The 25,350-nt window shown below is 46.5% G+C and overlaps 1 long non-coding RNA gene across 1 annotated transcript; it reads right to left on the minus strand.

Moving 5' to 3' along the window:
• Window positions 1–17,621: 17,621 nt before the first annotated feature.
• On the minus strand, window positions 17,622–19,144 carry LOC119567091. Its single transcript, XR_005226811.2, has 2 exons — window positions 18,828–19,144; window positions 17,622–18,277 (listed from the first exon to the last, which is right to left on the minus strand). It is a non-coding gene; the product is annotated as an uncharacterized LOC119567091 (long non-coding RNA).
• Between the last annotated feature and the right edge of the window lie 6,206 nt (window positions 19,145–25,350).

Below are 25,350 nucleotides of genomic sequence, written 5' to 3' on the forward strand. Positions count from 1 at the left end.
TAATGAATGGAGGAGGGGAGATTGTGTACTGTCATAGCATAGTTCTTAAAAAATAGTAAATATGGATGCAGCCTTATGAGGGAAACTCCTTTATCTGCCTGATCATTCTTGTTCCTCTAATGTACTAGCGGGTATCTAAACTCAATTTGGAAGTTTCCAGCTCCTTACAAGTTGTTTTTTCCCTTAAAGGTGTGAGTTTTTGTTTTGTTTTTGTAGGATGTAGGAGAAGAGGGATTCTCGTGTTTTTTTTTGTGAGTGTCCTGCAATTCGGTAGTGAAGAAAACTTTTTGGGCTGTAGTTGACAGTTCCAGTGCAACTAAAGCATAAAAATCCTTTCACAAGGCTCTTTGAGAGCACGGTTAATAAAGATACTTTGTTTTTTTTAAAATTTTTGGTGGGTACATGGAGACATACAAAGTTGTATTCAGTAATTAAATTCCATGCTCCTCAACCAGGCAGTGCAGATACTACTGAAATTAACAGTACTGTAAATGAGTACTGATGATAATCATGTAGACTTTGTGGCTTCACTTTGAATTGAGGTGTGTGTGCGCAAAATAGAAAGTTCACCTAACTGTTACTGCAGAATTTCATTTTTATCTTGTAAATAGAAACTTTTGCTAACAGTTGAGCATGAGGATCAGCATGACATCCCTGAATTTTTACGATAAGTTTAACAAAACCCAAAACTATAAATGAGGTTACATGTGCCACAACATATGACACTCCGCTATACAGAAATAGGTAAGAGCCACTTTATGGTGGCTTTGTAACCTGTCCCTGTCACTCAATCCTGGTATTGACTTCTTTAGAAAAAGATTTACCAACACGGATTAATGTAGCACACCTCTATAACACTTAACATTTCACTTTGTTTGGAAAATGAAATGGTTACCTTTCTGCAGACAGAGCTGTGATTCAGAAAATCATTCTAGCTACGTCTGTGTTCTGTTGGAAGAGCTGGGAAACAATTGGTGGTTCCAGTATGCGCTTTTTTAGGATGAATGTTGCAGCCATATATCAGCAGAATTTAGCTGCTGCTTAAGCAATGGAATAACTGATCCTGGGGAAGAGGGGGATAACTTTCTGCAGGGACAGGATATGAGTTGCGCAGACTTATCCATCAGGTTCCATGGAGCTGGTGATAATGGTCCTATCACGGGGTGGTGAAAAGGGGCAGTGTGACTTTGCCCAGATTGACTCTCCCAGAGTTGAGGTGTAAGTATCACTGTCTCTGGAAGCAGAGGCTATGCTACAGAGTCACAGCTCTCTTCTGCAGGTGTTAGGTCTTCATATCATTCTATAGGGAGGAGGAGTATGTGGCCCTGTATGGCTCTAATATTCAGTAAAGCACTAAGCATGTGCTAAGTTTCAAGTACGTGCTTCAAAGTGCTTTGAAGAGAGAGAGATCATGCTCTTACTTCAAGCATGTGCTTTGCTGAAGTGGGGAAGAAGTCTGTAGGACAGAGTGAAAAGATGGGGATTCTATTTGTCCCTAGCCAAGACTTGCTAGTGAAAGTCACTCCATCTCTGCCTTGATTTTTCCTCACGGGTAGGGAGGTGGGGGACTAATACCTCTGAGGATGGATTGTCTTAATTTGCTTTGACATGCTTGTGTGGAAGGACTTAGAAATGTAGAGGAGTAGATTGCTGTTTCGCCAAGATCTTGATCAGAGAGCAAGATGAGACTTAAGTACTGCGTAACCACTTGACTGGTATTAAACATTCTAAGTACATTTCCAATAACCCACATTCTTCCAACTCGGCTTTAAGCAGCACTGAAACCCACAGCTGTTGTACAATGCTAGCACTGAATCCATTAGACTTGTCACCTAACCTAGAATGCATAGCAAGGATAATAGAGCAGATGAGTGTCTCAAAATACCCAGGCAGCTAAAGCTTCCTCATGCTTGGAATGGAGCGAACTACAGATCTAGGCAGACTTTTTTGCTTTGTTTTGGGCTGCCAGCTTGCAGCACGTGCAGTGCAGCAGATGGTGCTGATAGTCCTCTACAGCCAAGTTTCTGGATTATTTAACCCTTTTTTGTTTTGCAGGATTAATTGACATTTCAGCTGTACACTTCAAAATGAGGCTGGAGCTTATCCTAATGTTTGACAACTCTTGCCCATTTTGTATTGACAGGTATAAGGATGGGAGGATTAGGCTCTATGGCCTAGATTCACAAAGGGAATTTAATGTCTGACTGTCCCTTGAGGTGCCTCAATTCAGCATCGAGCCACTGGCATTCACAAAACCACTGCTCAGCTGCTAGCTAACCCTGTAGGCGCCTTAAGCACCTAATTTTCCATTGGTAAAATCCCCTAGGCACTTCAGTTTCTGATGGTGGGCAGGGACAAAGCCACCTAGGAGGAATGCCTAGTTTGTGAACCTCCTAATCTCCCCTCTGGGGCCTGATCTGGTAGGTGTACTCAGAGCCCACCTAACCCCCACCCCGAAGACAGGAAGGGGGGTGGCCTCCTCATTACCAACAACTCAGGCGGTTAGAGCACTCTCCTGTTGAACTGTTCCATTTTGTGTGAAATACTTAATAGTCACTGAGCCAGAGAGAGACTATACCCAATGGGTAGTACAGGGATTGAAGTCCCTGCTCTGAATTGGGCAGAGGAGAGATTTTAAGCAGGGTCTCCTACATCCTGGGTGAACGTTTGAACTATAAGGTACTGGCAGCACCCCAATTTTCAGAAGAGCTCTACAGCTTGAAACTTGTCTCACTAGCAGAAGTTGGTCCAATAAAAGATATTACCTCACCTCTCTTGTCTCTCTGGTCTCCTGGGACCAGCACAGCTACAACAACACAGCAAATAACTGGGAATTGTCAGTTCCATTAGGTGACAAAAAGCCTAAAGGTTAGGCACTGAAATGTCTAATTGACTATCTCTAGTCTCGATAAACCTTCTCTCAGGATTTCTTGTTTGCAACCAATGCATCAGTTTTGCTTTACTTTAAAGTGTGCACTAAACTTTTATGTAGTAGTAAGTAAACATTTGACCAGTAGATGGCTCTTTAAGCTAATTTTTGTATTTTGAAGTCTTCTATTAAAATAACAGTGAAAGTAAGTGTCTAGTTTTATGTACTTCAAGGTTTCCCAAACCTCAAGTACTTTATTTAATGTCTCAGTGCAGACATTCTACTTTACAAACCATCTAGCAAAAGAAATAACATGAACACCCCTATTTATACACTGAAAGTATCTCTCATAATATAAACCATTTGATACACTGTTGGTTTTTAAAAGAAAATTGCTTGTATCTAACATTTACACAATGTTTTAGCAGTGTTTAGTCTTTTATCCCTGTTAAAGAATATTTTGTAGAGTGAATGTAAACTACAATGTAACTCCTTTTAAAAAAACTTCAGTGTTTGAGACATTCTTCAAAAATCAGTGTAGTAAGTGAAGCTTATAACTGAAATGAAAACTCTACTCCTGGTCACGGTCATTATTTTATATTGTAGGTCTGTGTCCACCAAAACATCTACTGTCAGTGTGAAACCACTGTCCAGGGGATAGGCTGGGATACTTGCTTGTTGACAAGTTGTCTTGAAGCTAATATGCAGGCTACATGCCTGGCCCCTTAAAAATATCTTCAACTAGTGCTAAGTTTTGAAAATCCATGTGCAAGAGAGGAAAATATTATGAAATTGACAAGAAAACTACCTCATGTGCTCATAAATCCCACATAGTAGATGACTCATGATCTCGAAACCTACTTTTGCACTATTCTGTGTATACTAAAGGAAAGAAAGCTGCTGCTTGTGGCAAACTTAAAATAGTTTATGTAGCTGAGGTACTACTGACCTTTGTAGAAGCCTCTAATAAGTCTCCACTTAACATCTACTTGTAAATGGCCATGGCAGGCATGTGCTATTAGTAGCACTTGTTAAAGTTATGTGTGTGAATCTGTACCTTCATCAGCATGGGTTTTAACCTCAATACCATATAGGCGATAGTGGGGGTTACAGATAACATAATTATCATAAGCTTTCGTGAGCTAAAACTCACTTCATCACTCCATGCATCTGATGAAGTGGGTTTTAGCCCACAAAAGCTTGTGCCCAAATAAATTTGTTTGTCTCTAAGGTGCCGCAAGGACTCCTCATTGTTTTTGCTGATAGAGACTAACATGGCTACCACTCTGAAACCTGTCATATTTATCATATTTTTAAAAAGTAAATTGCCTTAGCAAAGGAAAATTGATGAATCCATGCTACCTCTGTGATCAGATAGAAACTGAACATATCTTGCAAGAGAGTGTGGTCTAACTCCTATAGCCAAGAACAATGGGGACACAACTAAAATCAGTGACCTTGACAAGTGAGTAATGTATAGCAACGGGAAGATCAAAGTAGCTGATGAAATGCTAGATGCAGGAACCTCTCTGAAATAATGGGAGTGACAATGGTCCTTGCATAGGGGACAGACTGGCCTTTACATGTTACTCCTGATAAAATACCCTTGGCGGAAATGGTGACGTAACTTCACCCTGGTAGGATAATGAATTCTAGGAACTGAGACTTGTTCATAAGAACGTTGGGTGAAGGATAGGGGGACTTCTTAATAGCGAAGAGACACTACTACACTACAAGCCTACAACTGCCTTGTCTACACTAGGAAGTTAACACATGTTAAAAACACAACTTTTTTCCTAGTGAAGATGAGGTCAGTATGGCCAGAGGGGTCTTAATTTTTGAGACGTAATATTTTATTTGCTTTTCTTTGTGATTAAGCAAAGGGATCTAACCTCATTGGGTTTTGCAGAGTATTCTGATGAGGTATGTTATGCCAAGCATTTGTTCTGTTTTACCACCATGCGCTCTCTCTCTCTCTCTCTCTTTTTAATAAGTGGTGTTTTAATGAAGACAGCTGTCACACTGGATAATTTCACACAGATCACCCCAAAAGAGATGAAAATTCCTCACCTGCAAGCGGCAGCCTCTTTAAAGAATTTCTTTTCATCATAATTAAGCTTAAGATCAAAGATAAAGTACTATGTAAGAGAGAGAGGTCGTTTGGAAAGATGTTTAAGAGGAACTAGCTGAAGTTATGAAATTTGGGTATGTTATTGCTTTTAAATAAAGACTCTATGTTCCTATTTAAACCACTTACAGAGTATGCTCAAAAGATAAAAATGGGCTAACCTTTGTACAAGGCACATAAAAAAAAATCAGTGAGTAAAGAACATTGTCAGATGTGTCAGGGAAGTGCTAGAAGGTCAGGCTTAGTTAAGAACAGTATCTGGAACATTGTTTTGAACAGAGGAGAGTAATGTTACAATTCTGGGTTGAAGATAAAACTTACTTGAATAAGAGCTTTCACTAGGGTAGTATCTCAGTATGATCATCTCATGTTTAACTAGTATCACTTCCATATCTTTAACCTACCAAGAGAAAACTGATATTTGGTTCTACTCGCAAATTTGGATGTTTTATGAGCAGGACAATTGTACTCTCAGGAACCAATCAAGGATGGGTCCTGATTGCATTAGATGCTGCACAAACCTATACAAATCACAACCCTTGGCCCAAGGAGCTTACTTTGTTTATTAAAATATTGTTTTTTTTAAATATGCTTTGGGAGCGGTGCATTATGGGCAGCTATCCCAGCATGCAAGTGGCTGCAACGTGCTTTTCAAATTGGGGCAGGGGTGAGGTGGAGTGTGACAGGGAATGTATTGTGTGTATGGGGGGGGAGACTGGGTTTTTGGGGGGCTGAGAGCATGTCAGCATGCTGTCTTGTAAGTTCAGATAGCAGCAGACCCTCCTCCTCCCTTCCCCCGCCTCCCTCTCTCACACACAGCATTCCACACTAATGGTTGCTTTGTCTCGGAGCAGATAAGCAGCTGGCTGTCAGAAACGGAGCTTTCAAAGGGCATATCCGCATTCCTGCAGCGATTCCAAAACAATAACAAGAGTGGCCACTTGACTTAAGGGGATTATGGGACGTTTCCGGAGGCTGATCAGAGCGCAGTAAAGCAACACCTCCTTCACACTGACACCCAGGCGTTTCAGCCAAGACGCAGCAAGCATTAATCTTCTCATCGAGGTGGAGTACCAGGAGCGCTCTAGCCGTGGAGTGAGAGCGCTCTACGTGCCTTGCCAGTGTGGACTGGTAGCGAGCTAGGGCACCCGGGGCTACTTTAATGCACTCTAACTCGCAAGTGTAGCCAAGCCCTTAATCTACTGATGTGTTTAATGTTCAATATGCTTATTTCATATGCCTACTGTCCTATTAACTTCAATGGAACTACTCCCATGCTGAAGTGATTTGCTGGATCACGACTAGAGTACTCAGCACTTTGCAGGATCAAGCTCTCGGGGAGACCATGGTGATGAGAGAAATGGGAAACCCATAAATAGATTTGATGGGAGATTCCTCTCATTAAGGTCACAAGACCGGGTTGAGCTGATCAAAAGATTTTTGAATGAAAAAGGTTTTTGTTGAAAAAAGACCTTTTATTCAAACTCAGACATTTTCACGAAAAAATGGTTCTAAATTTGTCTATTTTAAAAAAAAATCTTCCCCCTCCCCCCTAACTTTCCTCTCCTATTTTCCTCCCTCCCATTCAGTAGCAAATTGGGGGAAAATATTCTAGACTGGAAATTTCCTAGAAAAATCTTCTCAAACATTGAATAAATGAAAATCATTCTTTTGCAGAGCAAAACTGACTTAGGGTATGTCTACACTACGAAATTAGGTTGATTTTATAGAAATCAATCTTTAGAAATCGATTTTATACAGTCGATTGTGTATGTCCCCACTAAGCGCATTAAGTCAGCAGAGTGTGTCCTCAATGCCGTGGCTAGCATCAACTCATGGAGCAGTGCACTGTGGGTAACTATCCCACAGTTCCAGCAGTCTCCACTTCCCATTGGAAGTCTGGGTTAAGCTCCCAATGCCGGATGGGGCAAAAACATTGTCGTGGGTGGTTTTGGGTATATGTCGTCAATCTCCCCTTCCTCCCTCCCTCCCTCCTTCCATGAAAGCAACGGCAGACAATTGTTTTGCGCCTTTTTTCCTGGGTTACTCATGCAGACGCCATAGCACGGCAAGCGTGGAGCCTGCTCAGTTCACCGCTGCTGTTGTGAACATTGTAAACACCTCGTGCATTATCCTGCAGTATGTGCAGAACGTGGCTAAGAGACACCAGCATGAGGATGATTGGGAGGAGGACATGGACACAGATGTTCCTGAAAGCATGGGCTGTGGTAATTGGAACATCATGGCAGCAGTGGGCTGGTTGATAGAGTGGAACGCTGATTCTGGGCCCAGCAAACAAGCACAGACTGGTGGGACCGCACAGTGTTGCAGGTATGGGATAATTCCCAGTGGCTGCGAAACTTGCGCATGCGTAAGGCCACTTTCCTTGAACTTTGTGAGTTGCTTTCCCCCGCCCTGAAGCACAGGAATACCAAGATGAGAGCTGCCCTGACAGTTGAGAAGCGAGTGGCGATAGCCCTGTGGAAGCTTGCAATGCCTGACTGCTACCGGTCAGTCGGCAATCAATTTGGAGTGGGCAAATCTACTGTGGGGACTGCTGTGATCCAAGTAGCCAATGCGATCACTGATGTTTTGTTATCAAGGGTAGTGATTCTGGGAAATGTGCAAGTCATCCTGGATGGCTTTGCTGCAATGGGGGTTCCCTAACTGTGGTGGGGCGATAGATGGAATGCATATCCCTATCTTGGCATTGGACCACCTTGCCAACCAGTACTTAAACCGCCAGGGGTACTTAATGGTGCTGCAAGCACTGGTGGATCACAAAGGATGGCCGGGAAAGGTGCATGATGCTCGCGTCTTTAGGAACTCCGGGATGTTCGAGCAGCTGCAAGAAGGGACTTACTTCCCAGACTAGAAAATTACTGTTGGGGATGTTGAAATGCCAATAGTTATCCTTGGAGACCCAGCCTACCCCTTGCTCTCATGGCTCATGAAGCCATACACAGGCAGCCTGGACAATAGTATGGAGCAGTTCAACTATAGGCTGAGCAAGTGCAGAATGGTGGTAGAATGTGCCTTTGGACGTTTAAAAGTTCGCTGGCACTGTTTGCTGACAAGGTTAGACCTCAGCGCAGCCAACATTCCCATTGTTATTGTTGCTTGCTGTGTGCTCCATAAGATCTATGAGAGTAAGGGGGAGACATTTATGGTGGGGTGGGAGGTTGAGGCAAATTGCCTGGTGGCCGATTTTGAGCAGCCAGACACCAGGACGATTAGAAGAGCACAGCTAGGCGCACTGCGCATCAGAGAGGCTTTGAAAACCAGTTTCATGACTGGCCAGGCTATGGTGTGACAGTTGTGTGTGTTTCTCCTTGCTGCAAACCCGCCCCCTTTGTTGATTTTAATTCCCTGTAAGTCAACCAACTTCCCCCCTTCGATCACAGCTGGCAAAGGAAATAAAGTAACTATTGTTTTGAAACCATGCATTTTTTCTTTATTAATTAAAAAAAAAAGTGAGATAACTGATAAGGTAGCCCGGGTGGGGGTGGGGGAGGAGGTAAGGACAAGGCCACATTGCTTATTGTAGCCACTCTACCAATCAAAACTGTTTGAACGACAGCATTCTGTTGTTTGGGCCATCCTCTGGAGTGGAGTGGCTGGGTGCCCAGAGCCTCCCCCCAAAACCCTGCGTTCTTGGGTGTCTGGGTGAGGAGGATATGGAACTTGAGGAGGAGAGCAGGCAGTTATACAATGGGTGCAGCGGGGATCTGTGCTCTTCCTGGCTTTCCTGCAGCTCCACCAGACACCTCATTATGTCCGTTTGCTCCCCCATTAGCCTCAGCATCGCCTGCTGCCTCTGCTCATCGCAGTCACTTAATGCTTTCCTGGCCTCTGCCACTGAATGCCTCCATGCATTAAGCTATGCCCTGTCAGTGCGGGAGGACTGCATGAGCTTGGAAAACATGTCATCGCAAGTGCATTTTTTTCACCTTCTAATCTGCGATAACCTCAGGGTCGGAGATGATAGAGGGAGCATAGAAACATTTGCACCTGCGGAGGGATAAAAAGGGAGAGTAAAATTTAAGGTGATAAATTTTGGGAGACTTTTTCACAGTGAATCAAGCAATTCACAGCAGACAGCACATGTGCTTTAGGTACAAGGTCGTATTTTGCCTTTTATATTGAGCGCCTGCCGGTATGGTGACACATCACACACGGCTTGGCAACAGAATTCGGTTTCCAAGCAGCCATGGTAAGCCAAAGGGTACGCAGGGTTGGCTTCTTATGCCTTCATAACATGTGGGAATGGTTTCAAACTGCAGCGCCCTCCTTTCCCATAGCAAGTAATGCTGGTTGGGTTTCACATTTAAAAGGAGGGGCTGCGGTTTTCAGGTGGATGTGCAGCACACACCTCCCCCCACCCCACTGCATGGCTATTCTCTGGGATGGTCCCTTCACCCCTCCCCCAACCGCGTGGCTATTCTCCGGGATGATCCCTTCTAGCCAAGTGCAAACAGCCCAGCATGAACAGGGTCCTTTTACTGTTCCCTTACAAAAATTCCCCTATTTCAACCAGGTGACCATGAACGATATCACTCTCCTGAGGCTAACACAGAAAGATATAGACTGAATGTTGCTTGAATGCGACCAAAACCCAGGACCATTCGCTGCCATGCTTTGTGCTGCAATGATTCCAGACTACTTGCTACTGGCTTGGCGTGGTAAAGTGTCCTACCATGGAGGATGAAATAAGGAAGCCCTCCCCAGAAACCTTCTGCAAAGGCTTTCAGAGTACCCAGGAGAGCTTCATGGAGATGTCCCTGGAGGATTCCCGCTCCATCCCCAGACATGTTAACAGATTTTCCAGTAGCTGTACTGGCTGCGAATGCATCCCAATTCTTCAGGGCAAATCAAACATTAAACACTATTGCTTTTAAACCCTGTACTGCAGTTACAAATGTGCACTCACCAGAGGTGCCTTCACCAGCTTCAGAGTTGGGGATCCTGCCTTGGGAGGGTATTGGCTCCAGGGTGATGAAAAGGTCCTGGCTGTCGGGGAGAACGGATTCACCGCTTGCCTGCTGCACATTCTCCTCCTCCTCCTCCTCTTCCTCTTCCTCATCCACACAATCCTCCTCCCTGTTGCACGAGACTCCCCCCTTGCAGATGTCCACGGACAGTGGTGGGGTAGTGGTAGGGTCCCCCCCTAGAATGCCATGCAGCTGATCATAGAAGCGGCATGTGTGGGACTCTGACTCGGAGTAACTGTTTGCCTCCTTTGTCTTTTGACAGGCTTGCCTGAGCTCCTTAACTTTCACGTGGCACTGCTGTGTGTCCCTGTTGTAGCCTCTCTCCACCATGCCCTGTGCAATTTTGGCATATATATTAGCATTTCTTCTTTTTGATCAGAGTTCTGCCTGCACAGATTCTCCTCCCCATACAGCAATCAGATCCAGTGTCTCCCTTTCGGTCCATGCTGGAGCTCGTTTGCGATTCTAGGGGGACTGCACGGTCACCTTTGCTGCTGAGCTCGCCACGCTGACCAAACAGGAAATGAAATTCAGAATTTCCCAGGGCTTTTCCTGTGTACCTGGCTAGTGCCCCGGAGTTCAAAGTTCTGTCCAGAGCGGTCACATTGGAGCACTCTGGGATAGCTCCCGGAGGCCAGTACTTTCGAATTGCGTCTGTACTACCCCAAATTCAACCCAGCAAGATCAATTTTAGCGCTACTTCCCTCGCTGGGGAGGAGTACAGAAGTCAATTTTAAGAGCCCTTTACGTCGACAGAACGGGGTTGGTTGTGTAGACGCATTCATTTTAAAATCGACCTAATGTGGCTAAATTCGACCTAATCCCATAGTGTAGACCAGGGCTTAGAAATTTGTCGTGAAGAATGTTTCTCCTTTTTCAGTCAGCTCTCATTAACAGTGAGCTACAAAGGCGAGAAACAATGATTTGTGCCTATCCTTTTGTTTTGTTATGATGAACAAGGGACCTGAAACCTTCCCCGCTCCTTTTTTCTTTTCTTTTTTTCTTTTTATATATTTAAGGAAGTTTGGTGTAGGGTTGCCAGGTGTCAGGTTTTCAACCAGAACACCTGGTCAAAAAGGGACGCTGGCAGTTCTGGCCAGCACTGCTGACCAGGCCATTAAAAGTCTGGTTCGTGGTGCAGTGGGGCTAAGGCAGGCTCCTTGCCTGCCCTGGCTCTGTGCAGTTCCCAGACGCAGCCAGCATGTCCCTGCAGCCCCTAGGCATGGGGGCAATCAGGGAAGCTCCTTGCATTGCCCCCACCCTCAGTGTCAGCTCTGCAGTTCCCATTGGCTGGGAACTGTGGCCAATGAGAGCTGCGGGGGTGGTGCCTGTGGGTGTGGGCAGTGTGCACTGTGCAGAGCCACCTGGCCATACCTCTGCCTAGGGGCTGTACATGCTGGCTGCTTCCAGGAGCAGCGCAGAGCCAGGGCAGGCAGGCAGCCTGCCTTAGCCCTGCTGCACCGCCAACTGGGAGCTGCGTGAGCTAAGAGCTGCCCAGCCAGAGCTCATACCCCAAATCTGCTGCCACAGGTCGGAACCCTCGCCCACACCCTAACTCCCTCCCAGAGCCCGCACCCCCACCCCAACCCCCAGCCCTAGGTCGGAACCCCCTCCCTCACCCTGAACCCCTCATTTCTGGCCCCACCCCTGAGCCCACACCCCCAGCTGGAGACCTCACTCCCTCCTGCATTCCAACCCTCTGTGCCAGCCCGGTGAAAGTGAGTGAGGGTGGGAAAGAGCGAGTGACTGAGGGAGTGGAGCTGGAGTGAGTGGGGGCGGAGCCCCAGAGAAGTGGTGGGGAAGGGGGCAAGGCAAAAGTGTTTGGTTTTGTGCAGTTAGAAAGTTGGGAACGCTACTTTGGTGCCGTGTTTCCAAGAACTCCCTTGGCCTCTGCTTACCCTGGCCTTCTTTCTCCCTCCTCAGTTCTGCAGTGTGAATGGGGGAATACACACAAGTTATTGAGGGAGAAAGTGCTTGATGATTGCAGTGGCGTCAGGTGCCATGGTACTTTATGTCAGCTGAGGCTGGAGATCTGTTGATTCAGGGATCTGTGCTGTTCTGCAGGCCCTTGGCAAGCACGCTGCTTCCAAAAGGGTGTCAGTGTGTTTAGAAACAAACACTGTTTCCCCTTCTATTCAGCTGTGGCTTTTCTGATAACTCTCCAAACAAACAATATGAGTAGTTCAGCTGCATCGACTTCTCCCTTAGCAACTGTTACAAATGGGTTTATGCACAGATACGACAAGGAAGTGGGAGGGTTATTTGGGGTCTGTCTTGTAGGTCTAGTGGCTTAGTGACATAATAGCTTCATCACATGCTCCAATGGCTGCTTCCCCATCTGGGGAACACTCTGGCATTTTACACCCTGCTATGTCATGGCCATAACTGCAAAGCAGTCATGTGCAGCACACTGTCACTGTGGTAAGATACAGACCTCCGCTTCCTCTTAAGTGACTGATATAGCTACAGTACCTCACTCTTAACAGCAAAAGGGAATTTCTTGACTTTCTTGGCCTACAGATTCCAGGAAAATCTCTTAGTGGCTTCTCTGAGGACTATTCTTTGGACATTCCCATTCTGCAGCTAATTCCTCCACCAGCACATTTTATGCCAGGCAACTTTCTTTGGGGATGGTAAAATCCAAGCTGCAAACATTGATAGGAAGGAGTCCAGAGCTTTCAGTGCCCTCTGGAGAGAGCTCTGACTCCCCTTCAGCTTACTGGTGTCCTTAGGGGAAGGTGAGCCAGAAAGCAGTTGCGAGTACATACATGAGAGGAATCGGTCAGGTACAACTGAGCCTAGCTATCCAGAGACCCTTCGAAAGGGGCTGGGCTACTCTCATGGGAGTGAGAGACATGGGTTGCTAAGTGGGGTTGCCAACTTTCTAATGGCACAAAACTGAACACCCCTTCCCCATCCCTGCCCTGCCCTTTCTATGAGGGCCCCTCCACTCACTCCATCCCCCCTCCCTCTGACGCTCACTCTCCCCCATCCTCACTCACTTTCACTGGTCTGGGGCAGGGGGTTGGGGTGCAGGACGGGGGTGAGGGTTCCGGCTGGGGGTGCGGGCTTTGGGGTGGGGCCGGGATGAGGGCTTTGGGGTGCGGGAGAGGGCTCCGGGCAGTGGGTTGGGGTGCAGGGGGTATGGGATCTGGGATGGGGTGTGGGCTCCAGGTGGGGCCAGAAATGAGGGGTTCAGAGTGTGGGAGAGGGCTCTGAGCTGGGAGACAGGTTGGGAGTGCGGGGGGGGTGAGGACTCTGACTGGGGGTGCAGGCTCTGGGGTGGGGCCGGGTATGAGGGGTTTGGGGTGTGGGATGGGGCTCAGAGCTGGGGAAGGGTGTTGGGGTGTTGGGGGTGTGCAGGGTCACAGCGGTGCTTACCACAGCTCCCAGGAAGCAGCTGCCAGGTTCCTGTAGCTCCTAGGCGCAGAGAGGCCCCTCGCACCCACAGGCGCTGCCCCCGCAGCTCCCATTAGTCGTGGTTCCCGGCCCATGAGAGCTGCGGAGCCGTCACTAGGGGCAGGGGCAGCACGTGGAGCCTCCCTCACCACTCATGCACCTAGGAACCGCAAGGACATGGTGGCCGCTTCCAAGAGCCATGCAGAGCCAGGGCAGGCAGGGAGCCTGCCTTAGCCTCAGCCCCTTTTGCCCCACTGCTGACCGGAGCCGCCAGGGTCCCTTTTTGACTGGGCATTCCAGTCGAAAACTGGACACCTGCAACCCTATAATGCTAAGCAGAATCCAGAACAAGGAACTCTGTGTACGTAAGAGCTGCCCAGTGCATGTTTTGTGTGTTTGTTTTGTTTGGGTTTACGTTATTGGTTTGGATTTGACTGATTATTAACCTGCAGAAAAGGAAGTGGCCAGGAACTCTGCTGGTTTGTGCTATTTTAGTTAAACAAGAAACCTCTTAAGTAAACTGGAAACCCAAGATTGAGTGTTTTTTGATTTTGCTTTACATATGTCTCATGGGAACTTTCTTGCTAGTTGCTCAAGGACCAGTCTGACCACAAGGAGTTACCATTTCTTTAAATACCTGCTTTGTGTCATTCAATAGTCAAGGTTTTCTACATTTAAATCACAATAATGGCTGTGAGACTTATTGCGGGTTCCAAATATTTGAAATTTGCTAGTTAGCTTAACAAAGATAATTTTTTGAAATGCACCACAAAACACTCTTTATTATGGTGCATAATTCATTTTTTATTGCTATTATCAGATACTTCATAGTTTACCACTAACTGTAGTGTAGTATATTTTGCAAAAATTAATGACATTTTAGCCCTATGGGACCTCCCTACCACATTCCTCTATTAAATTGCTGCTGACTGAGTTTGCTGGGGTGAGAATTATTGGGCTGACAAATTAACACAGTTGACACTTCTTAATTCTTATTATAAGTCTCACACACACACAGTCATGTTCAGTCAAACTAATACAATCCCTTTAACTTCATGCCTACATGTTACATGGGCATAAAGGAAATTGATTTAGTCTCCAAAATGAATGCAGACTGTGTTGATCAAGACACCATTTCTTATTATTTGAGTGATGCTGTCTAAATGATGCAAAGGATGGAAAGTTTCAAACTTCATTTCATTGGCCAAAACCATAGTCTCATGACAGGGCCTGAAAATTGTGTGTCATCAGAAGTGTAATCAGCTTGAGTAAGAACAGGAAGGGGTAGCTACTGTGATGCTCCTAGCTGTACCATCTTTCATCACTAGCCTCTAACATGGTAGAAGTGCAATAGGCTGACAAACTGGTGTATTGCTTTCTCTCTCATGCTCATGCCATGTTTGTGTCTGGTAGAGTGTTTTTAGTCTTTATATAAGTGATGGGATTAGCCTGTAGTGAACATTGCACCAAATTCAACTGAGTGACTCCAGAGAAGGATCTGGTCCATTCCTTCCACACCAGGCAGGCCAATCTCTCACAGTTAGGACCTAATCCATTGCCCATTGAAGTCAACTGGGAATCTTTCTACTCACTTCAATCAGTTATGTGGGAAGATAAAGAAATACTGCAGCAGGAACTATCATTAATTACATCTTGCTCTCTTATTTGGGGGTTGAGTGCTGGTGTTTTTCTTCTCTATTCAAATACTTCAGAGCTGTTACCTTATGTATTCAAATATTTAATAAGTATAAACCAATTAATCACTATGAGGGGTTAGTAGAATAATTTAAGATAATTGTAGATAATGGAATTTTCAAAATATTTATAACAGAGGGTGGTTGTACAACAACAGGCATTGCTCACACATTCATTGCATGTTTCAGGCTCAATGACTTAAATAACTGTACCTTACTGCATACTCTGATATAGAAGCTTAATCTTTTAATAACTCACTGACAACTGACTAGCTGGAATTGAAGCCAAAAAACACAATGCCACCATCTGGCTCAGTGAGGCCTGCTTTTGGGAGAACCACTGGGATGAGGTGTTGTAGGGCTGCAGGACCCCTCTCTAGGAAGCCCCAAATGATCTGTACACTCCATCACATTCATAACAGAAATTTTTTTTTGCAGAAGGAAGCTACAGCAAAGCTGGGCACTGCCCATCCCAAAAGAAAGCCAAAGGGTAATGAGACACTGGCAGCACTTAAGCTAACATTCATATTTTTTCCTCTGCTTATACTTCTCCTCTCACAATCTCTGCTCACCTTGTCTGCCAACACAGAGAAAAATGCTTTTGATTTACAAATTTTACAACACAGGGTACAAAGATAAAAGTGGCCTCAGTTTATTTGTATGTGAATTTCATTAATTAACACACAGCTTTGTATGAGGGGACATTTAAAGTCATTGTGACAGATATTGCAATCCCATGCAGTATCTTTGGGGGAACATATTGTATTGTTATGAATGGTTTATGTATCACTGAGGGCCAACGATTGTATGCAGCTCCAGCAGGGAGGTTACCACAGCTCCTCCAGGAGCTAAAAACAGTGGGGTATGATTAAGGTGAATCAATCAGGTTGTAAACACCTCTAGAGAGGCACCATTCCTGAGAAGTCTTGCATAAACTGGTTCAAATTGGGTTTTACAGAAAAAGAAATGGATTTTGGCATTAAAAGGCTGAGGTTCTTTCTGATCCAGCAAATGGACAGGACCATCTGTCCAAGGGCCCCAGTGCTTGCACAAGGGTTGGAACTATTTTGGCCTACTAGGCCGCATAAGACTGATGGTGATTCCTGGTATCTGAACACACACTAAACATCTGATTATAGTTTTAATTATGTTTTCTCTGTTACCTTAAGAATAGATGTTCTTGCTTAGAAAACGCTGTGTGGTACCTTGTAACTGCTGGCAATACCCTGTTCATAGCCTTCAGAGAGAAAGCAAAGCACAGGTTCTGGCCTTGAGGCAGACTGTCTTGCTGAGGATATCGCAGGGTAAGGCAGGGAGCTGTGCAGCCTTAAAACCCGCCACTCAGCAGGGAGTGAGACAAGGTCCCTACCCAGAGACAGATGATAGCTGGCTAAGACCTGACTGGAAACTGCTGGAGTGCACCACTGCAGGGGGAGACACTAATACAGCTGCAGTTACCCTGCAACTGTGACAGTCATGTTTATAAATAGGTCCGTTTGTCTGTGCAAACTCAGTATCAGCATTACTGCACTAGTTAACGAAAGGTGGTAAAGAATATGAGAAGTGTGTGCTATGCCCAGTATGAGCCAGAAACCGAAATATTTTTGTATCTGACTCCAAGGCTGCAGGTTAATGACTGCATTTCACTAATAGGATTTTATTTTGATTGTTGTTAAGTTTTGGTAGGGTTGGCTGTATGTGGGTCAATCATTTTTGTTCTTTTTCAGATTGTGACATTTGAGGAGTGACTTGTACAACAGTATCTATGGTACTTTCTTCTGAATTTTCCTCTCCAGTGCCCACACAAGCTTCCCCTTTGCCACAGTCTCACCCATGTAGAGAGAGTGCATTGGTGTGTGGGTTGTCTGCACAGTTCGAGGGGCTGCAAAGCAGTTTTGGTGTCACTGACAGCCTCTTGTAGGCAAGAAGTTAATTTTTCAACCTCAGACAATAAATGGCAAAAAATGACTAATTTTCCCACTTCCCCAGCATGTTCCAAATGACATGATATTATTTACTGTTTTTAAGTCCTGAAATTCCAGAAAACTCAGTCATGTCTTGTCTTATCCTTCTAACATATTGAGACAAAGAAAGGAAGCGGTGAGAAAATGCAGTAGATACATGAAGAAATGCCTTCCAGCTGTTGCAGCCAACATACGCTGTCTTTAGAGAGTGTGGTTTAGCAGGGAAACTGTTGTGTGGGAGTCTATGGAAACAGAAGCTCAAGGGGCTGTGCTCTGAGACATAAAGAAACCAGCCTGTGAAGGGTAGTTCTATCTATAAACTTCCATGTCTGCTAAAACTGAGAGCCCAGTTATTTGACCCAAAGGCATGTCATGCAAATGTGTGCTGTAGTACTAAGTTTCGCCAAATGCCCATCTTCATAGTTTTGCCTGAAGTCATTTTTAATGTCTGAAAAGATTGGTGTGATGGCACCCCATGTCCTCCTACCCACAGGGTTTTCCCCATGCCCTGAAGCTGACTTCTCTCTGAATCACCCAAATAGTGATTGCCTTGGCTCAATTGTGCCCACCATCTAGTTCCAACAAAAGTGGCTTTTATTGGCAAATTACAGAAATAGAGAGAGATACGTACACACACACAAAATAAATCCATGCATCTTGTCTGATGCTATGGAAATCATCATCAAACTCACATTATGTAGTATTGAAACTAGGGCCAGTCAAAATTTTTTTTTTGTCCAAACTTTTTTTGTCAAAACTTTTTTTTTCTGAAAATTGGATTTTTGATCCCCCCCAAAAAACGGTTCTTGAGAAGTTTCTTGTCAAGATACCATAGGGTGACCAGACAGCAAGTGTGAAAAATCGGGACAGGAGTGGGAGGGTAATAGGAGCCTATATAAGAAAAAGATCCAAAAATGGGGTCTGTCCCAAAAAATCCGGACATCTGGTCACCCTAAGATTCCAAGTCCCCCTCCCTCCCCGCCCCCACAACTGAAATTTTTCTTCAAGTGCTGTCCCTGTGGGTGCTCCACTCTACGTGTCGGTGCGTCCCGGTGCCGTTGATTGGAGATTTTCGGTAGCAGTGCCTGGTCGGGACGCAGGCGCTCAGTTGGTATCTCCTGTCTTGTTGGAATCTTCCTGCGCGCCTGCGTCCCACATCTCCCTCAGTTCCTTCTCAACCGTCCCCGGCGGAAGATGGGACTTGGGGCAGTGCTACTTCTCTTCCCGGGTCTCTGTAGGAAAAAAGTAACAAGGAATATAGAAATAGTTATTAGTTACATCCCAGTTGTTTCCCTTCCTTTAGTGTAGTTACATAGTTAGTTATTTAATTAAAAAAAACAAAAACAAAAAAAACCTTTTCGCTTCAGGCTTGTCTCCTGCTGAGACACTCTCCCCTGCCGTTTCTAGTTCACAATGCCAGGGGATTCAAGATTCAAAAAGTGTGTTTCCTGTCAGGACTCCATGCCACGGTCCAATGGGCACTCACATTGTGTGAAGTGCCTCAGGGAAACCCACTTTCCCGTAAAGTGCCTCCACTGTACGAGCTTCAAGTCAAGGGCTCGGCGCAACAGGGACCTGCGGCTTAAAATGCTTCTGATGGAAAAATCCCTGCAGCCGCTTTCGGAGATGGGGAAAGTTAAACCCGCTCCTACACGCTCCCAGCCAGATCTGAACCAGTGTGGAGCGTTGCTTCACCCTCTTTGGAGCAGAGGCAAGAAGCACAGCAGCAGTCTCATGGGAGGGACTCTGACAAGGGTAAAGGGTCTCCCGCGAGATCCTTACCCTCTGTGCTGACAGCGCCACAGCTCTTCCTAAAGCCTCAGCCGCGGCTCCCGCAGACTGCAGAGGCAGGAACCCGACCTCCATACCGGGAAGGTTTCCGCGGCACCGAGCGCCTCAGCGCTAAACATAGTGGTGGTGCCGGCTGTGCACTCTGCCCCAGTGCCGACAAGGACGTCGGCACCGACCCCCTCCGTGCTAAAAATAGCCGCGGTGCTGAGTGTGCGCTCTGCCCCGGTGCCGGGAAGAATGTCGGCACTGAGCCTGCCTCCTGCCCCGGCACCAGCAGCAGACCCCCTGCAGGGCACCTCCAACAGACCCGCCGCACCCCAGGCATTTTCACTTTCACTTGCTAATGCGCTAGAGCACAGTCCAGGCTCAGCGTAGCCCAGGGAGCAGGAGCAACAGTTCCTCACCCAGTGTGACCGCTCAGTGCCACCTGAGCCTAACTCTCCGCTCCTGGATACACAGGCCTCACTCTTCGAACAGCCGCTCTCACCACCTGAACTGGCTACCTTCACTGACAGCAAACCTGATATACAGCAGCAGGTGGAGTTCTCCCCACCTGCCTCTCCTCCTCCACCAGACCCTCTTCCACCTCAGCCACCAGCCTCAGTTTCCCTACATCACCTCCTCCCCCACCCCCCCGTGGATGGCACCTGGGTTCTCCTACCCTATGCCTTGGCCCCAGTGGTATCCTTGGCCACATCCTCCTGCCACTCATCCTCAGACCTCTTCCACTAAACCACTACCTGCTTCTGTGCCTCGATCTCCAGCTCCGTCCACTTCTAGAGTACCTGAACTCCCTCCTGAGAACGTGAGCTACGAACCATATCCTGACTCACCGAACCCTAATTCTCCATCTGCTCCAGACAGAGCCCTCTCCCCGATGCCTCCACAGAATGTGGATGACTGTAAACAATTTCAAGAGCTTTTCAAGAGGGTGGCACTCAGTCAAGACATACCCCAAGAAGAGGTTCAGGAGACACAACACAAACTCCTCAGAATCCTGCAACCCTCTGCACCCTCAGAGATTGCGCTCCCTATAAATGAAGCACTCCTGGAACCAGCTGACACTCTCTGGCAAACTCCAGCTTTTTTATTACCTACCTGCAGAAAGGCCGAACGTAAATACTATGTTCCTGCTAAGGATGCTGACTTCCTATTTTCTCACCGACAACATGAACTCTCTCGTCATGGATGCAGTCGCACAAAGGATGAAACAGACACAATATCGGCCCACCCCACAAGACTTAAAAGCCTTGACGTCTTGGGTTGCAAGGTTTACATGTCCTCCACTTTACAATTCAGGATTGCAAACTACTCTGCACTCCTTGCCAGGTTCGACTTTGATAACTACAATAAACTTTTTGAATTTGCCTCCTACATTCCAGAGGATAGGAGAGCGGACTTTAAATCAATTCTGAGTGAGGGCCAATTGATTTCCAGAACGGCCCTACAAGCCTCTTTAGACATGGCAGACACAGCAGCCCGTACTACTACAAATGCTGTGGTTATGCGCAGATCTTCCTGGCTTTCTGCATCTGGCATCCCTAAAGATCTGCAGACCAAAGTGGAGGACCTCCCCTTTGATAAAGACAAACTGTTTTCCAAAAAAAACAATGAGCTACTTCACACTATGAAAGATTCTCGAGCGACACTGCGCACCCTGGGTATTCACCCATCTCTTCCCAGGAGACAACGATACCAACCTTACCAAAGACCGCACACACAACAATATTATCGGCCTCAACCCAAACCATATGACATAAATAGGAATCTCTCTAGCCCCCCTAAGCGTAGACAAAATCAAGCTCAAGCAACCACCTCCCACCCATCCGGGAATAAACAACGATTTTGAAACGTTGGTCGAGGGTCTGCGCGACCACCCCTTGATTCCACAGCCTACTTGCCCATTTGTTTCCAACATGCCTGGCAGTGTATTACACAGGATCGCTGGGTCCTCGAAATAGTTCAGTCTGGTTACTCTATTCCATTCATATTCTATCCTCCTACCCTTCCCCCTTCCCTGTCCCTCTTCAGGGACCCCTCTCATGAGCACCTACCTCGCGTAGAAGTGGCTCACCTTCTCCAGCTAGGCACAGTGGAACCTGTGCCGACGCAACATCGAGGGAAAGGGTTCTACTCCCATTACTTCCTGACCCAGAAAAAGACTGGGGGATGGAGGCCTATACTAGATCTACGCGAACTGAACAAATTCGCGAGGATACAAAAATTCAAGATGGTCACACTGGGCACAATAATTCCTGCACTGGATCAAGGGGATTGGTTCACAGCCCTCAACCTACAGGACGCTTATTTTCATATATCAATTCATCCAGCTCACAGATGCTTCCTATGATTCACAATCAGTCACAACCATTTTCAATACAGAGTTCTTCCTTTTGGCCTCTCCACAGCGCCGAGAGTCTTTTCCAAAACTCTAGCCGTGGTCGTGGCTCATCTCCACAAACATGGGATCATGCTTTTCCCATACCTGGACGATTGCCTCATCAAGGGCAACTCCTATGGCGAGACACTTCAAGCTACCCGTTTCTCCATCTCCCTCTTTCACAGCCTAGGCCTCCAAATAAACATCCAAAAATCCACCCTGACACCTACACAACAGATCGAGTTCATCGGAGCTCATCTCGACTCAATCCAGAGCAGATCCTTGCTCCCATATCACAGATTCCTTGCTCTCACTCAGCTCATATGCATGCTTTCTGTTCGTCCCAGGACACAAGCAAGAATCTGTCTACAGCTCCCTGGTCACATGGCGGCCACCACCTTTGTGGTCCAGTATGCTAGGCTACACATGAGATGTCTTCAGGGCTGGCTCAATTCCAATTTCAAACCCAACAGACATACCTTAGGGATGCTGCTAACTCCTTCTCCCAGTGTTCTAGCTTCCCTACATTGGTGGACAAGACCAGAAAACCTCTGCATGGGGGTTTCCTTCCAGCAACGATCCCCAATGCTCATGCTCACCACGGACGCTTCCCTAATCGGCTGGGGAGAGCATTTAGGGGGACACAGGGCACAAGGCCGGTGGTCCGCATCAGAGACGCGCCTACACATAAATCTCTTAGAGCTCAGAGCAGTGAGGTGAGCATGCCTTCACTTTCTTCCCCTCATAAAGAACAAATCTATTCGGGTCTTAACAGACAACATAGCATGTATGTACTACATCAACAGACAAGGGGGAGCCCAATCACATTCCCTTTGAATGGAAGCCATCTGACTATGGAACTGGTGCATACAACATCAAATACAAATCATCGCTTCCTACCTACCAGGCTGCCACAACACTACTGCCAACGCACTCAGCAGACACTTCTCAACAGAATACAAATGGGAACTGCATCCCGCAATACTTCAACAGCTCTTCTCCCTCTGGGGCACCCCATCAATAGACTTCTTTGCTACAACACAGAATTGAAAATGTCGGCTGTTTTGGTCTTGAGCGGGACTCGGGACTGCATCCCTAGGAGACGCATTCCTCATTCCGTGGAACAACTCTCTCCTCTACACCTTCTCACCAATCCCTCTGCTACACAGGGTTCTTTGGAAGATCATAGACAACTAGGCCTGGGTCATCCTCATTGCACCAGCTTGGCTGAGACAGACGTGGTATCCTTACCTACTCCACATGTCCTCCCATCATCCACGGGCTTTCCCCAACAGGCCAGATCTCCTTTCTCAGGACAATGGACAGGTTCTTCACCCCCAGCTCCAAAAGCTCCACCTGGCAGCCTGGTTTTTTCATGGTTCCAAATCCATGAACTAGCCTGTTCCGAGCAAGTCCAATACGTCCTCCTGCACAGTAGAAAAGACTCCACTTGTAAAACTTACCTGCAGAAGTGAAAGCATTTCGCCCTCTGGTGCTCAAGTAATGCCCAATACGATGACCCTCCCTAACATTCTAGACTACCTCCTGAAACTAAAACAGGACGGACTTTCGCTCAGCTCCATCAAAGTACACCTGGTGGCGCTTACCACCTTCCACGACCTGTTAGAAGGTTAGTCACTCTTTACCCACCCCACCATAGAACGATTTCTCAAGATTTTCTGCAAAATCTCTACCCTGAAATTTACCCTACGGCAGCTACATGAAATCTTAACCTTGTTCTTCATGCGCTCATGAAACCTCCATTCGAGCCTTTGGCTACCTCCTCTCTTCCCCATATGTCCATGAAGGTAGCTTTCTTAGTTGCAATAACATCAGCAAGGAGAGTAAGTGAAATAAGCACCCTGATGGCCCATCCTCCCTACACAATCTTCTCCAAAGACAAAGTCACTCTGAGACCACACCCTAAATTTCTCCCTAAGGTGGTATCCACCTTCCACCTTACCCAACTGATATGCTTGCCTACTTTTTATCCCAAACCTCACAATATTCCACACAAGGCATCCCTGCATATTCTCGATGTCAGGCGAGCTATTGCCTTTTACTTAGACAGGTCTAAGCCGTTTCGTAAATCTCCACGACTCTTTGTCTCCATCACCGAAAGATCGAAAGGTACGGCTATCTCTAAACAACATCTGTCCAAGTGGATCTCTGACTGCATCAGATCCTCTTACCATATTCAAAATATTCAACCGCCCGAAGGCATTAGAACTCATTCCACTTGAGCTATGTCAACATCTGTTGCCTTCCTACATAACGTACCCATTTCTGACATCTGTAGAGCGGCTACATTGTCATCTGAACACACGTTTGCCAAACACTATGCTATCACGCAAGATACCACAGAAGACACCATAGTAGGCCATACTGTACTCTCTACAGTACTCACTGCCGCATCTCCAAAGTCCCACCAACCATAGTGGGTACTGCTACACATTCACCTGGAGTGGGAGCACCCACAGGGACAGCACTCGAAGAAGAAGGGGAAGTTACTCACCTTGCAGTAACTGAAGTTCTTCAAGATGTGTGTCCTTGTGGCTGCTCCACTCCCCACCCTCTCCCCTCTACTTTGGAGTTCTAGTATAATTGCTCCACGGTAGAGAAGGAACTGAGGGGGGTGTGGGACGCAGGCGCTCAGGAAGATTCCAACGAGACGGGAGATACCAACTGAGCGCCTGCGTCCTGACCAGGCACTGCTACCGAAAATCTCCGATCAACGGCGCCAGGACGCACCAACACCTAGAGTAGAGCACCCACAGGGACACACATCTCGAAGAACTTCAGTTACTGCAAGGTGAGTAACTTCCCCATCTTACAGATTTTGGCCAAAAATAGAAAAAAAATTATTTGAAAATAGAAAAGTCAAAACTTTCCATGGGGGGGTGGGGGAGGGTATATCACAACTAACTCTGATGGAACCTTAGCTAGAGTATAGCAAAAGCAAAAGTCCTTTTCCACTCTCACACTCTATAGCCATCTCTCAGTCCCAAGGTGGTCTATCAGTCAGTGTTCCAGTGGGTCACATGCACCAAGAAAATGTCGTTACTTGTCTCTGGGCCTGATTCTACTTACATTGATGTCAATGAAGAATATCGCCACAGAAGACACCCAGCTGTAAGTGTGAGATGAGAATCAAGCTCTCTGTACATTTCACTTTTCCTTTTGACTAGCAGAGCATATAGCATGAAGTCATAACTTCAGAACAAGGCTAGAATGGTTATGCTGGTTGTAGCACATTTCCCACGTATGTGCTTCTTGCTACTCACCTTCTTTCCCAGCAGTAATTTCCTTTAAAAGAACTGTGCTTGTTGAACCACAAGAGGAAGCACCTTTGGTTTTGGAGACCAGTTTATACTAAATGTCATTTCCATGTTCTCAGATATAAGATCCTTAAAGCAATATTCTCATTAAGTACCCAAATCCAATAGCACAAGCATCGTCTTTCATTCAACTTGATGACTTTCAGGCAGTAAGACTAGTTATGTTACCTATGCAAATCTTGTTGCTGATGGCCCTGAGATCATCAGAAAAATGAATTAATGTAGAGCCAAAAGTCCAAAACAATGAGAACTTTATCTGAATAAGAGCTGAGTAAGGAATAATTTAGCTCAACAGTTTTATAGAAAAGTATTATTTGTACACCCATGGGCATCTGTGGCCAGCCTTTAAAATGAATGATATTGCTCCATTCTTCACTGTCCTTTTTCCAAACCTCCCTTAAATGCTCAAGTTTCAGAGGGGTGGCTGTGTTAGTCCGTATCAGCAAAAACAACAAGGAGTCCTTGTGGCACCTTAGAGCACGGGTGGGCAAACTTTTTGGCCCGAGGGCCATTTCAGGGTTGTGAAACTGTATGGAGGGCTGGGTAGGGAAGGCTGTGCCTCCCTAAACAGCCTGGCCCCCACCCCCATCCACCCTCTCCCATTTCCTGCCCCCCTCAGAACCCCCGACCCATCCAACCCCCCCGCTCCTTGTCCCCTGACCACCTCCCGGGATCCCCCAACCCATCCAACCCACCCTGCTCCTTGTCCCCTGACTGCCCCAACCCCTAGTCACACCCCCACCCCCTGACAGGCCACCCAGGACTCCCACACACATCCAACCCCCCGATCCCCATC

Source organism: Chelonia mydas, chromosome 9, assembly GCF_015237465.2.
Source record: "Chelonia mydas isolate rCheMyd1 chromosome 9, rCheMyd1.pri.v2, whole genome shotgun sequence".
Classification (NCBI taxonomy): domain Eukaryota; kingdom Metazoa; phylum Chordata; order Testudines; family Cheloniidae; genus Chelonia; species Chelonia mydas.